This window comes from Saccostrea echinata, unplaced genomic scaffold, assembly GCF_033153115.1.
Source record: "Saccostrea echinata isolate AGI-Se365-2 ecotype Australia unplaced genomic scaffold, CSIRO_AGI_Sech_v1 ptg000058l, whole genome shotgun sequence".
NCBI lineage: Eukaryota > Metazoa > Mollusca > Bivalvia > Ostreida > Ostreidae > Saccostrea > Saccostrea echinata.
In genome coordinates this window covers 3,369,051-3,385,645 of record NW_026889807.1, presented here as the reverse complement: position 1 = coordinate 3,385,645, position 16,595 = coordinate 3,369,051, and the positions used below count along the sequence as shown (strand labels likewise).

Below are 16,595 nucleotides of genomic sequence, written 5' to 3'. Positions count from 1 at the left end.
TTTTGGATATTAACCAATCAGAGGCTAGAATACAGACAAAATTAAAATATATATAAATACCCTTAGCTAATAATATGAATGATATATTGCTCTGCTTTCCTTACACATTTGCAAGCAAGTGTTTCTGATCGACGACATGGTTGTTTACCCATTGACACTTGATCCCACCTTTTTTAATATCCATACGTTTGCCCTTTCAACGATTCGTTTTTTTACTGGATTTATTAGATTTATCACCGTTCGCTATCGCCATCTTTTAAATTACACACTGTTTTCTGGTTGAAAAGAAGAACCTCAAGTTTGTATTTATTTCTTAAAATGTTTTAATGCTTTTATTTCATTTTTTTGTATTAGTTTTATCTCGAGGATATCTCTACAGGTAGACACGTTAACTATTATTTATTATTACGAAGCCAATGGACTCTGTTAGAGGTCACCTCTATTTTTTAATAGATAGACCCCCTAACAAAAATATTCTATAGTTCATTATAGTATCAAAGTTTGTACTACACAATAGAAAGTTTCCCCCATAGTACAAAGTTTTTTTTTTTTTTTTTTTTTTTTTTTTTTTAGTACGGATTTCAGATAGTTTTATTTTATGTTCACCTATTCGCTTATGTATATTTCTTATATTAAATAGGAGTATTACTTATATTTTGACATTTTTTTTCAAATTTTACATCATCGGTTTTAAATTTAAGAGATCATTTAGCTTCAAACTCTCAACAAAAACAATTCTACAGTAAAGATTTTGCAGCAAATTAAAGTAACAAAGTATTTAATATAGTTAACTATGGTAAACTATGGTTAACTATAGGAATTTTTTAGGACCTCTAGGAATCAGATTCCTCTTATTTGTTTCAATTTTGTTTTGCTTTAAGACATTCTGTAGAATGTTTAATATTAAAAAAAAATTGATTGGTTTTTTTGCATCGTTTACATTTTATTTAGCATCAATTCAATGATAGTGTCACCTTCAAAGTTAAACTTGCTAGCAACAAAAAAAACCCATGTCCATGAACGTACTTGTTTTGCTTTTCATGTTGTTTATCAGGGAGAGATAGAGGTTTGTTTTATGCCACATGTTTGAATCTATAGATGCAGTTTTTATAACTTCAGGGTTATTCTATCTCCTTCTTAATAATTAATGGATTTTTTTCTTTTCTGTCCTGGTCAAGTATTAATTGAGTTCCAGATAAACTAGCATACATTCCACCTGTGCATGTGGACTTTTTTTTCCAAATAAAACCCAGTTACTAAGAAATTAAAAGAAAAAAAAATATGGAATTAAATATGTGTCGCCTTTATGTCATGGTGTTGATACTGGTCCACATGTAGCATTCCCAAGTTGAGGAACATATATTTTTTCGTATCCGGTCTTGTTATAATTCTTGTTTCGAAATCCTGTAACCTAGTTTGAAAGTTACATGTACCATCTTTGAATTTGAACAGTGTTCCATAATATGCATAGTCACCTAGGCCAAATATATTTAACTCAGGAAGTTTGACGACATATTTCAAGATATCAATTAAATTTTGGTTTATCGATCAGTTACATGTATCATTTTAGGCTTAAATCTGCAAATTACATTTTAGTGCATGAAGATAAGATTTCGATTAAGGGTTTCTCTCAATATCTTACATACATATATCATATCTTACATATACATTTTTCATTACATAGATACCTGTATTTGAACTTTGTAATTGTCATAATTATTTAATTTTAACACTTTAATTATTATAGTTTCAAAGTGAAACCAAGGTCACCACGTGTCGGTAATCATCCACCTGTTTCGAAGATATTGCAGGTGCTAAGAGCAATTGCGGTGGGGTTTTTTAATTGACACTTGCTAGCTGGATGTATACTGTCTCCATGGTCACGGTATACCTGAGTATATACTCTCCCTACATTCGATGCCCCTTAAGTTACATGTACCTCGTCTGGGCACGTTATCAATGAGAAATTCAATTATTATTATTATTTTTTTTATTATTATTTTTGAATTTGGAAACGTCATAGTTCTTTGGTACGTTGCATGAAGAGTTCATGTACATTTAATTTGCTGCCACTTGAATGCTGAAAATCAGTAAAATAGCTTTACGAGAGAGAGAGAGAAAGAGAGAGAGAGAGAGAACACTGTATATTATTTGAAAATAAAATGGCTAGAACCGGTCCATAGAAAAGAATTCGAGTACGGAGAAGGATGGGAGGTCATCGAAAAAAAAAAGAAAAAAAAACCATCGGGCGTTATTATCTTCATTTAATGTACTTAATCATGCAAGTTTACAGGCTTACTGACGGCAAGATTAAAGCGGGGTCCGCTTCACGCATGAGTGCGTAAAGCGAACCCGGAAAGCGAACGCCAGGAACGCTCTAGCGGACCCAGAGCTGACCCCGAGCGAACGCAGAGCGAACCCGAAGCGCACCCAGAGCGGTCCCAAATTTTCTGAATGCGGACACGCAGCGGACCCCGAGCGAACCCAGGAAGCGAACCCGGGGTGCTCTTTTGGTTCGCCCTGGTGTTAGGTTGTGTCCGGTCGGTACTGTATTTGACCTCTTGAACTTGACCTGGGAGTTCGATCCATTTTTGCAAAATTTTACCAAACTTTAAACTTGGCCATAACTTTTGAACGGTTGGATCTAGGGTTTCCATATATCAAATGTGTATTTCCTGTCATAAGACCATCCTCGGGTGCAAATATGTTGGATCTTTTGACCTTTACCTTTGAGTCTGACCCACTTTTAAAAAACTTTATACTTGGACATTAGTTATGAATGGTTGAACGATTTCTACTCACACAATTACATGTAAAAACATCCTCATCAAAAGGAGTGTTCGGTCAATACAAAACACGACGTCAGGCTAACAAAATGTCATTGACATATAATGATGGCCATTGTATTAAAGTTACTTACAGAAACCATTCAACAGCAAACAACATAGAAACCTCGTGTACTGGGATGTTAATGGCGGAGAGTACAATAACAACAGCTACCATGCTAGCACTCGGCAAAGCAGGCAAGGAAAGTATGAAAAAAGTGGTCAAAATTCTACAGTGATATTTCATAAAACGCCTTCAAAAAACAACAGTATGAATTTATCTTTCTTTACTAAAGCGCACAATCATCGGACCAACTGGTATTTTTCAATACCCTCATTGTGTTCGCATATGTACTTATATGGAGTTACGTGTAAATTATTTTTTTATTAAACCACGAATTATCATGAAATACGTACCCTATAATTATGACATTTCCAAATGTCAGAGTATACCCGGAAAATTTTGCAATAAACATAGAAGCAGCTGAAATAAACAGGGCACTCCCATCTGCATTCGATGTACAGCAAAGAGGAATGACAAAACGGGCGATTTTTTTGTCTATTTTATTAACATTTTCACATGCATGCAATAAATCAGGCATTGCAATTGCTCTGAAAAATACATGTTTTAGTTTCAATCATAGTTTTGTTTTCTCAGATTCAAGGTGCATGTGCAAAAAGATTATTTCGTAAGATTTGAAAATAAGATCTGTTTTTTAAAATTATGACTCGAGACAAGAGAGCTTCCTACATTTCACTAATGAATTATTTTCAAACATTATCTATAGCATACATTTGCTTACCAAACTATGGATGAAAAAAGCTCTTACATTAGACTTCAAATATATGGCTTAAAATGACCACGTAAAAGACACTGTTAGAAACATATGTCTTGCCTTTTTGTAAATATATACTTACGATGAGCCGAAAGAGAATCCTATGAGCCAAGCCCGCTTCATACTAAGGATATATTTGTAAGGATTTTTTCGTGTGAAAGCAAAATATATGAGCGGAAGAAGAATGGCTTGGTTTAAAACGATACCCAAGGTTACTGTCAAAACGAAGTATCCCAGGCTTATAAACGTCTCCGTGATGTCACGAACACCTGATATGGAGGCAGCTGTAAGACTTGCCACTCCTACTGGGGTCAACCTTCAATTAAAAAGATCATTTATTTTAAAGACGATTTACTATTACACATTTCATAAATATCTTGTCTATGATTAGCTGGTGACATGTTAATGTCATTAACATATGTATAAAGCAAAGAGAAATTTACCAGATAAACCATGGAAGAATTTGCAAAACAATTTCAGCACTCATCGCGAAGAAGTCAATGAACGTTTTGGCTTTTTCTTTAAAACTTCCAGCAGCGATTCCTATGAACATGCAGGCAAATATCAGTCCTGGAAAATTGACGAGTAACAAATGTTCAATAATGAAATAACGTATTTCGATAAAACCAATTTTTCCAGCATTTCTCAAAAATAAATATCAAGCTCTTTTTATTCTATATTTACACCTTCAGAAACAAACAGATTTAGTAAGATTGAATTTCAAATTAATTCCTTATTACCAAGTATATTTGGTCCATCAGACTTCCCTACAGTCTTGACAATTTCCAGTTTTCGGTTTATATCTGCGGTGGTATTTGAAAAAATTCCAAGACTCTTTCGTTCGCTCCAAACAATTTCAGGCTTGAATTGTGTTTGTATTTTGCGAAAAGTTGCCTCTACTAAATTATCTGGTATGACATTTCTGTCAAATGATTTAAAAACAAAAAGTTATGTGTATGAAAATAATATATATATATATATATATTGGTTTGTTTGTTTTTTGAAAATACCATTGCTCGCTCATGCATAAGGTAAGAAAATTAAAGCTATAAAAGTGGTAGTATATTATAAAGTTTGAAATAAATGTGCTTTTCCCCTGTGATTTTCAATTGTGCAAAAGATCGTTGACCTATATAATTTTGGAGCACTTTGTCATAATTAAGATATCTAGGATGCAGATGTTTTTTTAAGATATTATTTCAGAGTTGGTATTTATGTATGCAAAGGTTATTAACAAAATATCTATGCTTTTTTAACTTCATATCACCTCCTAATTTGGTATCAATTTTAAAATATTATATCTGAATAATTTTCATTAAAAAAAAAATTATCTTTCAAAATGTATTTGAATTTAAAACTGAACATATGGTCATAAGGCACGTCAATATTGAGTAATTTAGTCTCAACAGTACGTACATATTCTATACCATATGCATATCTCTACAGTTGCCTTAAAAATGTAAGCAAAACACTGAAGTTGAGTTCTTACATCATTTCATACCTCAAATTGTGATTTTTGTATTACTGCGTTGAACAGAAGTCAATTTATGAAGCAAATAATCCTAACTGAAAAAAAGAAATAAAAGACGAGATGTAGGGAGCATTGATAGCGATATAAATTAGTATTACAATCTGGGAAATCCAAAACAAAACTGGTAACGTCATAGTGTTAGTAACACGATGAAAAGCAATAAGCGATTTCACTGTTGCGGAACATTTGAAAGCAGAAATTGCAGTAAAAAAAAAAAAAATAACAAAACACTGACATATTAATTTTTGTTAATGGATTTTTTTTTACCAAACTAATCCTCAATTCCTATATAAGCCTTAATGTAAATGGGGAATTCGCCACAGACTATATGGGTAAAGTATACTGTGATTTGTTGAAAGTGCTCCGTGAATGTTGATTTCAAATTAAAGTATCATTAGTGTCATTTTATGAATTGAAATAAAGCTACATTTAAAAATGAATCGATGATTTTACATGTAATAATGTGTTTGTCTAAAAACTTCACAACATATGACAAAAAGCGACATATTCTAAGCATTTTTTTTTTTTTAAAAATGATCCTCGTACATAGTACAATATAAAGATAATGAACAGAATTCAATCTCGAAAATCCAACGAAACGGTACAAATTTGGAGCAGAGCAAACTTCGACCTCAAAATTGAGAAATGGGATCAGATGCCATGGAGGAGTGAGCATCCCCTGTCGACCTGTCACACCCGCTGTGTGCTCCTTGTCATCATCGAAATAAAAAAAAACCCGAAAAAATCCGTAGACAGTTCAGTGTATAAGTCATGGTCTAACAATTAGTTTGACAAATATCAGACAGCATTTGACTTAATGATAGGTTGTCTGTACTGACAAGGTCATTGTATCGACCCTAAAACCGGATATATGATGACTTCAATCGAGAACTTGATATCTTCTTTCACAACTTGTTTGTCAAAAGTTTGCCTCGTTTGTTCATACGTAGAGTATGCTTTATATTGCTACATAAGTTAGGGAAGTTGACGATTAAAAAGTTGAAGTCATCACGTTTATCATCAAGCTTTGTTGCTAGGTTACCATTACTGTCTTTTTCTAGTAAAATGTCCAAATATGAAACAGATGTGTCAGAATAAGTGGAATCATTTGTTTTAAGCTCAGTGGGATATATCGAGTCGATATATGAATTAAATTAAATGTTTTTAATTGATAATACGTCGTCGATATAACGAAATGTCAAGTTGAAGGCCACAACAAGTGTTTTCTTCTTGTCATGTAAATGTTTTGAATAAATTCTGCTTCATATGAATACAAAAATAGGTTTGCTAATATGGGTTAGCAACTGGTACTCATGGGAATTCCAACAGATTGTTGGAAGATCTGATCTCCAAAAACTACATAGATATTGTTAATCAGAAACTCAAGAATCTTTTTAATATCAACTTCAGAGTACTTGTGTGTACAATCAGGATGCTTTTTAACAAAAATAATTTTGCAAATGACCAATGACAAAATAAGTATATTTACTAGTTCTATTTTTATTGAAAAGGCAGCTGTCTATGATGTCAAAAAGCCTAGACTTCAATTTATCGTGAGAAATAGTTGTATACAGTGTTGAGAAGTCGAACGTTTTGATGCTATTGCTTTTAGTAAAATTTAGCTATTTCAATTTTTCTAAAAATTCTTTGGAGTTTTCAAGTATCCACATCTGATTTACACCACTTCTCGAATATACTGTTGTACAGTACTCCTGAAGTTTCTCCTTCATTACAGTAAATATTTTGGGAGGAATAAAGAAAGAGGCTTGGCTGAACATTAACTGGAACCCGCTATGTCTTTGTTTGTAAGGATTTTTAAAAAGTTTAGAAATCCAGTAAAGATATGGTAATTTAAATTCATTTTGGTTGTTGGGAATATTAAAAATATCTAAAATGGACATATGATTTTAAGAACATCCTCCTTAGAAAGGAAGCTATGGATGTTAGCTGGATATCCACCTGCAGAATGATCACGTTTAATATTTCCAGAATTATCAACACCTTAGTAAATCTGCAAATATATCTTGTGGCTGAATTTTGTTGACCATTACTTTCTCCTCCTGTGCAACATTGACTCGTCCAACAAATGCAAGCATAGTATTTAAGGTAAAATTTGAAGAATAAACATGATTGTATATAACAAAAGCATATGTTTCTGCAAAAACATACACCATCATCTACGTCATATAATATATGATGTAGATAATGGTTTATGTCTTTTTTCACATTGGATATTATTGATAATGAATCTAAATAGTTGTAGAATGAAATGTATGGAGATAACGAACTGTATTCAAGTTCGAAAGCCCATTAAACAATACAAATTTTGGAGCAAAGCAAAAACTGATCCCCAAAACATCAGAGGTGGGATCTGGTACCATGGAGGAGTAAGCATCCCCTGCCGACCGGTCACACCCGCCATCTGCTCCTTGTCATGATCGGGTAATAACGGGAAAATATATCGACAATTTCGTGTGTAAATAATGGTCTTACAGTTAGTATGGAAAACGTCAATCAGCATTTGACTTAATGATAAATTGTATATGCTGACAAAGTCATTGTATCGAAATGATTTATATCTGCAATTATTATGCTTCATTATCAATAATATCCATTGTGAAACAGAGAATTCACAATATAAAGAAATCCAATGATTGTTTTGGTATTTTGTTTAGACGATTTTAATCTAACAATTTTAATATATATATATATTTTTAAATGTAATGACATATTTTGTACAATTTAAAAGGAATTATGAAAGTAAAATACTAAGTAATCGCCAAAAGTCGGTCAAATGTTCTAAATGCTCTCTGAGAATTTCACGCTGGTCTAAGCTAATATCATAGCCGCAGAATAATTACTGTAAAAAATAATACCTTTCTTTAAATCAAATTGACTGATGTAGATGATGCGAAACGTTTGTGATTGTGATTCGAAGCAGAACTATATATTTATGTAATTTATGCATTAAAAAGATGAATGACGAAGGAAACACAATCTCTTTTAGATGGAAGCATTAGTGACGCGGCGATTACAAAAAAAATGAGGGGAGCTTTAAATGTAAAACCTAGAACTTAAAATAAAAGTTGCTTAAAATTAGAGAGAGACAAACAATTGGAGTTTAGAAAAAAAAAAATGAATCCTGAAATTATTCTGAAAAGACCACTTTACCCAAAGTATTAATGCCATTTTTGTTGTTATGCACGACTATTTGTCTTTTTCCTTTTGCTTCAATATGATAGCAAAATACAAGTAGCTACACGTATGATCACCAAGACAATTTGAACCAGGTTTAAATTATTAACTTTTATACGAAATTCAATCTTTAGAAAAATTTTCCTGCAAAGAAAAGCACCCTAACTTTTTTATTTAATGCAAAACTCAGGAAACATAAGACATAGAAGTGGCTCAATTTTCGTGGAATGGCATACCAATTAATAAATCAGGGTTACAGAGTTATCTTTCCTTTTGTAGGTAAAATCCGCCCTAAGGAACCTGTAAAATTTTAGGAATCCACGAGAACTGGACCCCCACAAATTCTAATGATCCCACAGCATTCAATGAATAATCGTTAATGCTAACTATGCAACTCTAAAAAAAGTAGTTTGATATTAATATCTCCCCTCACTGAAAATTCACTAGGTGGAATGGGGTAAATTCACTTAGGAATTTTTTTTTTTTTTTTTTTTTTTTTTTTTAAATTTATAAAATGCGCTCATAAACCCCAACATTCTTACGTTGACAGAAAAGATCAGTTTCAGAATACTCTAACTATATTGGTACATTGAAAACATTTTTGTTCGTAATTACCTGGTTTAATGATATAAATAAGTGTTATGGCAATCATACACCCAAGCATGTTCGTAGGAACTATGTATGCGATGGATATTAGTCCTATTCTTCCGTTTGATTTTGGATCTAAAGAAGCTGTACCTGGTAGAAAAAGGGAACTTTGGTTTAAATATTTTATGACAATGTGTCACATTTTCGCAGGTGTGTACTCTCATCATCTTACAAAGGTATTTTACATACCAGTGCACTAAAAGAAATTCAAAAAAATCTTGCTTCACTGACCAATTTTCAAACAATATTATTATAATCATTAAAAATTAACATTTCATGTATACAGGTATATTTGATATCAAGCTTTTGATTTATTCATTTATTGAAATTTTTGACATATGTAAAATCTTTATTAAAAATTTAGGAAGTGTAAGAAGGTTTGGGTCTCACGTCCTAAAATTTCAAATTAAGAGAATAAAATCCCTTACTGTGTATGACACGGTAACAATGAGAGGAACGATCATCATTTTCAGAGACCGTATGAAAAGATCTCCTGGCATACCTTTAAAATGTATATGAATTTATCTCAATCATCTTTTCTTGCATCACACAATGATTCATTACATAATGCTTTATTCTGAGAACGGCAAGGGTTTGTGTAAAACTTTCTGTAAATTTACCCTCCCCCCCTCAATCGGTCAATCATGGAGTTCAAAGCGTTTGCACCGTAAAATAATGCAGGTATGCAGTATCCGTAACTTTATTCTTTACTTGAACGATTCGTATAAATTGCAAAAGAATAAAAGGATTTCAAAATACTAAAAATCAGATAAAAAATTTACATTATAATCGGGAATAATGAATAATCATGATAGAAATCCAAATTCTTTTTAATTAAATCTGCAAAATACCATGTAGTTCATATCAAAAGTTAGGCATTTACTAACAATAAACTACGTATAGTCCAGTTCTATCTCTCTGTAAAATGGCTCTACAACCAAATTAAATTTAAACTGTGAAACTGAGTAAAGTTACATTATTTCAGTTTCAAAATTGCAACGGAGAAAGAAATGCTTTGTTGAGCATGAATTAATTCTAGAAACAGGAAGTCCTCATTGAAAAAAGCCAAATAAAATTACGCTGCGGACGCCACGGAGCAGCGATAAACAATACAATTTTATACTGCACTCGGAAAAGTTAAATTAAAATTCTGAAAATGGAACAGGAACTGGAAATGTATCAAAAGATACATGTGAATTTGTGTATAAATGATAAGGACATTTGGGTGAAGGAGACTGTATCAGACAATTGACGGCCTGAGAGATACCTGAATATCAGTAAAAAAAAAAGCTGGACAAATTGAAGCATTAATACAGTGTTATATTGTGAAAGCGGTGAATGCTGAACTATTGCGGACCTCTGTAAGCAGATTTACTTGATTTAAAAAAAAATGACAAACCAACTTATTCTTTTTGCTATAAGACGTCATAAAATTTATTCGTTGTATGCATAAAATGTTTTACACATAACAAATAACTTCTTTAATGTAATATAGTATATGATATAGTATTCTTGATTTTATTTGCAATCTTTTAACTTTTTTCCAGAATTTAGCTTTTACACTTGATATCAAAATATTTATTTATTTGTATAATATACTTAATATATGTAACGTACAGAAATCCTTTTTTTATTCATATCTAAAATATGTTTTTCCTAGGTCTGACATTCCATTTAATAGAAAAGTTTAATAAAATGTGTTATTTGTGTTCCTTCAAAAATGTAAGTTATTCATATAAAAATACCTTAGCTGTTTTGGTCGAATACATTGTAAAATAAAATGTCTACCGAATGCACTGGATAAAAAAAATCAAAACATAAAAAATAAAAAAAATAATAATAATTAACACAAAACACTATAGACAGAAATCTGAATAAACGCACAAGCTTATAAAGGGGACAAATTACTTAATAAATGAAAAAAAAAAAAAAACGTATAGAATAAAAGCACGATACTATAAGAAACATACATAACACACTGCACAAAAGAACATAGGCATGATACGATACAATAGATCTAGTTTTATCAGATATACCATGAAATATAAACAACTCAATGATCAACAGTATGAAAGATAAGCAAAAATGGCTAACTTTTTCGGCTAGTGAAAACGTACCGATCCATTGTATAACGTCTTTAGAAGGACTAGCTTCACGAATTCCGAATCCGATTATAAATCCTAGAATGACTGCCAGAAAAGTCAACACAAACAGCAATTGTCCATGTAAGATTCGTTGAATATTTTGAATACAGGACCTTCTCTTGTTGCCGTCGACTCTGATTTGTTTCTTTTTAAAATGAAACATTAATATTGCAAATATTTATCAAGGAACTTTAGTTACAATGTCATTTCACTTCTTAAATATAGCAAATGAATCAAAAAAGGTGCTAATGGAAAATAACAGTATAATTACAACATCTATAATCTTATGCGATCCGTCCTGTGAATTCTGATTTAATTAGATTTTTTAACAAAAATGCAAATTTCATTTATTGAATTATTAATATCACAAACATTTAAAAATGAAAAGCTTTTAAATTGTTCAAAAAGTTGACATTGAAGATGTAAATATTTCGATTAAGTTTTTTTTTTTTTTCATTATTATTTTGAATAAAATCACCATTAAAGTTTAGACTGTGAGTAAAGTTTCATTGATTAATGACAATTTTATTAAGTTCCATTTAAAATTTAGTTAATGTAGTCATAAGCTAGAACTTTAATGTACATAATTTCAAACTAGTCAACAATGTGTGACGGTATTGTTTGACCTTGGACTCTTTGAAGATAACCTGCATAACATCTTTTCTAATGTTATGATCTACTTTTTTTTTTCTAAGCGTTGTAGTTTCTTAGCTAGTAAGAGAGTTAATGTATAATTAACAAAGGAAGGGAAACTAGTTCAGTTGTCAAAATCATACAATTCTTCCACGTAATGAATGAATCAGTGAAAGGCTTTACGAGTTTTATTATGAAGAAATACTTTAAAATCAGTATGCATGAACAATAATAGCTGTACGTTTATTTCGTTCATTTTATAATTAAGAACATGCAGAGGATAAATGCTAAATATGTAGTCAATTTTTATTGTACAGAAATAATTCATTTTCAGATTTCTTTTACCCTGAATCAGGCATGATACATCAAATTAATCCCCCCCCCCCCCCAAAAAAAAAAAATACTGTTGCAAAGAATACAAGATGCAGCAGATAATCGCAATGTAATCATGCTCTTGGTATTAAAACCCATCTTTAATTGTAACTTTGAGTTCTAAAGAAGATTTAAGATCCCAGAATTAAAAAAAAAAAAAAAAAAAAAAAAAAAAAACAACTTCAGATTGGAAGAGTTTCTCTTTTGCTTATCTGTCTACAAATGTTAAATACGAGACGGTATTTATTTTGATTTTTTCATTTTGTTCTTTAATTGGAAGATGAGCCTTCAAAAGAAGAAACACTGACTACGTGTTTATGTAAAAATAGTAAGAATAGGTTATTGGCTTTATTTTCAAATAATTGATAGCAGAGACATAAAGTCTGCAAAATTAATGACTAGTCATATGATACTTACTTTTATTTCCATTTAGTTTGCATCATGTAAAGTTACAGAAATAAATGGTATGAGAATAAATTTTAGATTAACATGCAGTTATGTAATACACACTATGTTTAATCAGAAGAGTTACATAATAATTGAAAGAAGATAGGTCTGGAGCCTTGGTGTAGAAGAGATCTTATTTTTATACGTCGTTATCCCCAATTTACATCATACATATGCGATATTGCAAAAGAATTGTTTAAAGTCTATTTCAAAAAAAAAAAAAAAAAAAAAAGGAAAAAGAAAAAAAAAAAGAAAAAAAAAAAGAAAAAAAAAAATAAACAGCTAAAAAGATAATGTCTAAAATAGATTATTCTTTGCATTATTAGGATCATTGTCTTACCTTTGTCATTTTATGCAAAAGAGACGTACATAAAATTGTCCTTATTTCAGAATTTCTCCTGTGTTGCAGGACTTAACTAGACTGTTTAAATGAAGCAGAACCCGCTGGGATGGTTTATTAAAACTGAATCCCAATTTAAAGATATCTGAGCTTTAAAGCATTTATTCTATACATTTTCACGTTTCACTAAGTATTGTTGAAGAATGTATCGCAAGTAATGTGTTTTGAAAAAAAAAAAAAAATTAACCCCCCAAGCTTTGCGCAAGTTTCTGTGAAATATTTACTCAAGTCTCAGATATTTATAAAAACGAAAGAAAGATCAAGTTTGTCATCATCCACCAACTCTACATTTAACAATTGTTTTGAATTTAAAAAGAAAAAAGCTAACTTTTTCTTCTCAAAAAAATGTCTAATCTTCGTTCCACAAAAGCAGTTCTAGAAATTATGCTGTATAAATGACATCTTTAAAAAAAAGAAAACCATTAACAATGTGAATGCAAAAATTCTTTACATATTCTATTAATATTTGATAAAGTTGAATAATCATCCCAAAAAATAAAAGCATTGTTGGCGTTTTCTCAACCTATAAGAGCGAATGAAAATCTCTACTTATGAATGTGGGTTTTTATTGCATTTTGCCTAACAATGTCAATGATCAACTCTCAAATTAGACCATACGGTAGCATTTTTTTTTTTTTTTTTTTTTTTTTTTTTTTATTATTTGATTAATTTCTTAAAACTGCTACATTGTATTTATGATACCTTTAATGACCAGATTTTAAAATAAAATAATTTTTCTTTATTCTTTATAAAATCACATTGAAAGTCAATGAAACTCAAGGCAGATTCAAAGCACCAGGTTTAGGGGCCATAAAACTTAGATGAGCTCACTTTTGATTTCAATCTCACTTTTCTGTTATTAGTTCTTTGTGTAAAAGTGAGGTTGAGATGAAAAGTGAGCTCGTCTGTTTTATGGCCCCGGAGCTAGGTGTGTTCGTGTTCAATGGATACAATATTGATTGTGATCCTTTACATCCCATCCAATCAGTATTCAGGTTTTAGGTAAACGGACGTTCTTTCACTGGGAAAAAAATACAGCCAGTTACATAATGTATAAACTTAAGTTCATTCGACCCCTTGAATTTATAAGATCTTTACTGGTACAGTCCTCCAAACGGCAATTTCTAAATCAGATATCAAGTTGCAAGACATGGCACATGAAGAATTTATACTTTTTCTGCTGTGTACATATCTCATGTGTGTAGCATCCATGGACTATATCGAGAGAATTTTACTTTAAAACCACCTTTGTGGTACCGGAAGAACGTCTTTATATTTTGTTTGTTGTTTAATGTCCCTCTCGAGAATTTTTCACTCATAGGGAGACTCTACCACTTGCCAGTGGAGAGCTGCAAATTTTTACCTATACTCGGCTTTCAAGGCATTTGAGCAGTGTGAGATCTTTTTCCTGCCAGCACCTACTGCGACACAGGCTTTTAGTTAATGCGGTCTCATCCAAAGGACCGGTCTCCACGTCCCAAAGTGGGATACGAACCCGCGACGTAAGGATCAACTCCTTACTCCGCGAATCTAGAGCGAGTGCTCTAACCACTGCGCCACGAGTTCGACCGTTTATATAATAAAAAATTCACCCTGAAGAAAGACGTGCGGTTATATAATGCGCTATAATTTGTAAAGAGACAAAGGATTACCTTTCAGTATTTGGTTGTAGATTTGAGGGAGACACTATATGCACACTTTTCAACAAATCATATGTGTATGAGACGGTAACCAATTCATCAACGTGTAAACATTATACAAAGATATTATGCTTTAATTTCAATCATTATTACTTAATTGTTTGTATCTTTATTGCAGGTCGCAATGATAGGTATGTATAATATGTCATAAGTAGTTTAGGTAAGTAAATCAATTTCTTTTTCTTATCACAATAATATTAGTCTTACACTTGCCTTTTACATTGACCTAGCATCGAGGCATGGTCCCTGAAGAAAGCAACAGCAACAAACAAAAATTACAACTGTAACATTCGCAACTGAAGTAACAACAAATTCTTCACGAGAAAATCAAGACAATCCATTTATGGTGAACAACAGAAACGCAAGTTTTGGTAAGACTATTGTCTCAATCTAAAATATTTTGTTGATGTTTTTCTCACAGATTTACAAAAATAAAAATAAAAATCATTTCCTTATTAGAGCGGTAGATTTGTAGGAGTTCACGAGCATTGAAATTTACATCTTTTCATTTCTGCCAAACAATCCTGCAAGAGTTTTCCCTCTTTTGTGCAGCTTCTCATGAGCATTCATATTCTTGATGTTTTGAATATTTTAGATATATGAAAAAGTACTTCTGGTTTTTGTGTCTTTGGCTATTGCCTATGGGAGTTTCTTTGTTAAAGCGAAATCGTGCATGGCACGCTTTCTCTAAAAATTACAAAGATATTCTAGTGAGATTTGAAGTGTAGATTGACTTAATAATGTTCCGACATCATTAGGTTTTGGAAATTGAAGTTCGGAAAAAAGGGATTTCAAAAGTTCAACTTTAAAAGAAAACCCAGTACCCATCTTCTCTTGATGAAAGAGAAAATTTCAGTACTATGTGATTTATCCTTAGATACAGCTGTCCAATCATTAAATCAAACAGAGTAAAAAGAAAACTTGTATGTATATCCCTTGTAAGAATCTGATCATACACGTTACATAGGAAATATCTTTGAAATCTTCTTTTCAAGAACAGCTAAGATCTTATTAGTCATATTTATACAGAAGCAACCTTAGGTATTATAGAATCAAGTTAGTTCAAATCATGACCCCCCCCCCCCCCCCCAGGGGTTGGGGCACGACAGAGGGTCATAGTTTTGCATAAATTTATATATAAATCATCTTGAAAAAATCTGCTGCTCAAGAACAACAAAACCATATTATTATGGGAGCATCCACAGGTAGTGTAGATTAAAATATGTTCAAATTTACGGTGGGTAGGATGGGGCCACAATGATCAATCAGAGTTTCACATAGGAATACAAAAGAAAAAAATCTTTAAAATTCTTCTGTTCAAGAATAGCAAAGCCAGGATTAGTAATATTGATATAGAAGCATCCTGAGGTAGTGTTAATTTAAGTCCCCCCCCTTAAAACATTTTAATACACTGAACTGATTTCGACTTCTTCCAAGCCACTTTGCTCAGGTTGGGCGATGTGGCCCATGGGCCTCTTGTTTATTCATGTGATGCAAGAGTAACCTCTTTTTAAACGACTGTTAAAGGGCGCGAATACGCGTTAGGTTTCAATTTTTAGAGTCTAATTTTTTATCCGCTTGCAAGAATTGTCGCACTGTAAGTTGACTGATATTTTATGCGTCGAAAAGTTCTCCTTTTTGAACGAAATATACCTTGTTTCTGCTAAAATAGATCAGGTATGCCCTTTAGCAGAAAAGTTTTGTTGTTGATATATTCCTGATAATCTTAAGTCGTAACGAACAATGTCATAATATGAGGTCACAATGTGTAGTAGCTTATCATGTCTTTGGTACAAAGTAAGTTGGAGACAATAAGTTTTAACTTTCGCTAATATGTTTTACGGTGTGACCGTTAAGGCGAGCG

At 31.8% G+C, this 16,595-nt stretch overlaps 1 pseudogene; it reads right to left on the bottom strand.

Annotated features, from left to right (window-relative positions):
• Positions 1-2,916: 2,916 nt before the first annotated feature.
• On the bottom strand, positions 2,917-12,980 carry LOC133174556 (excitatory amino acid transporter 2-like; annotated as a pseudogene).
• Positions 12,981-16,595: the final 3,615 nt, after the last annotated feature.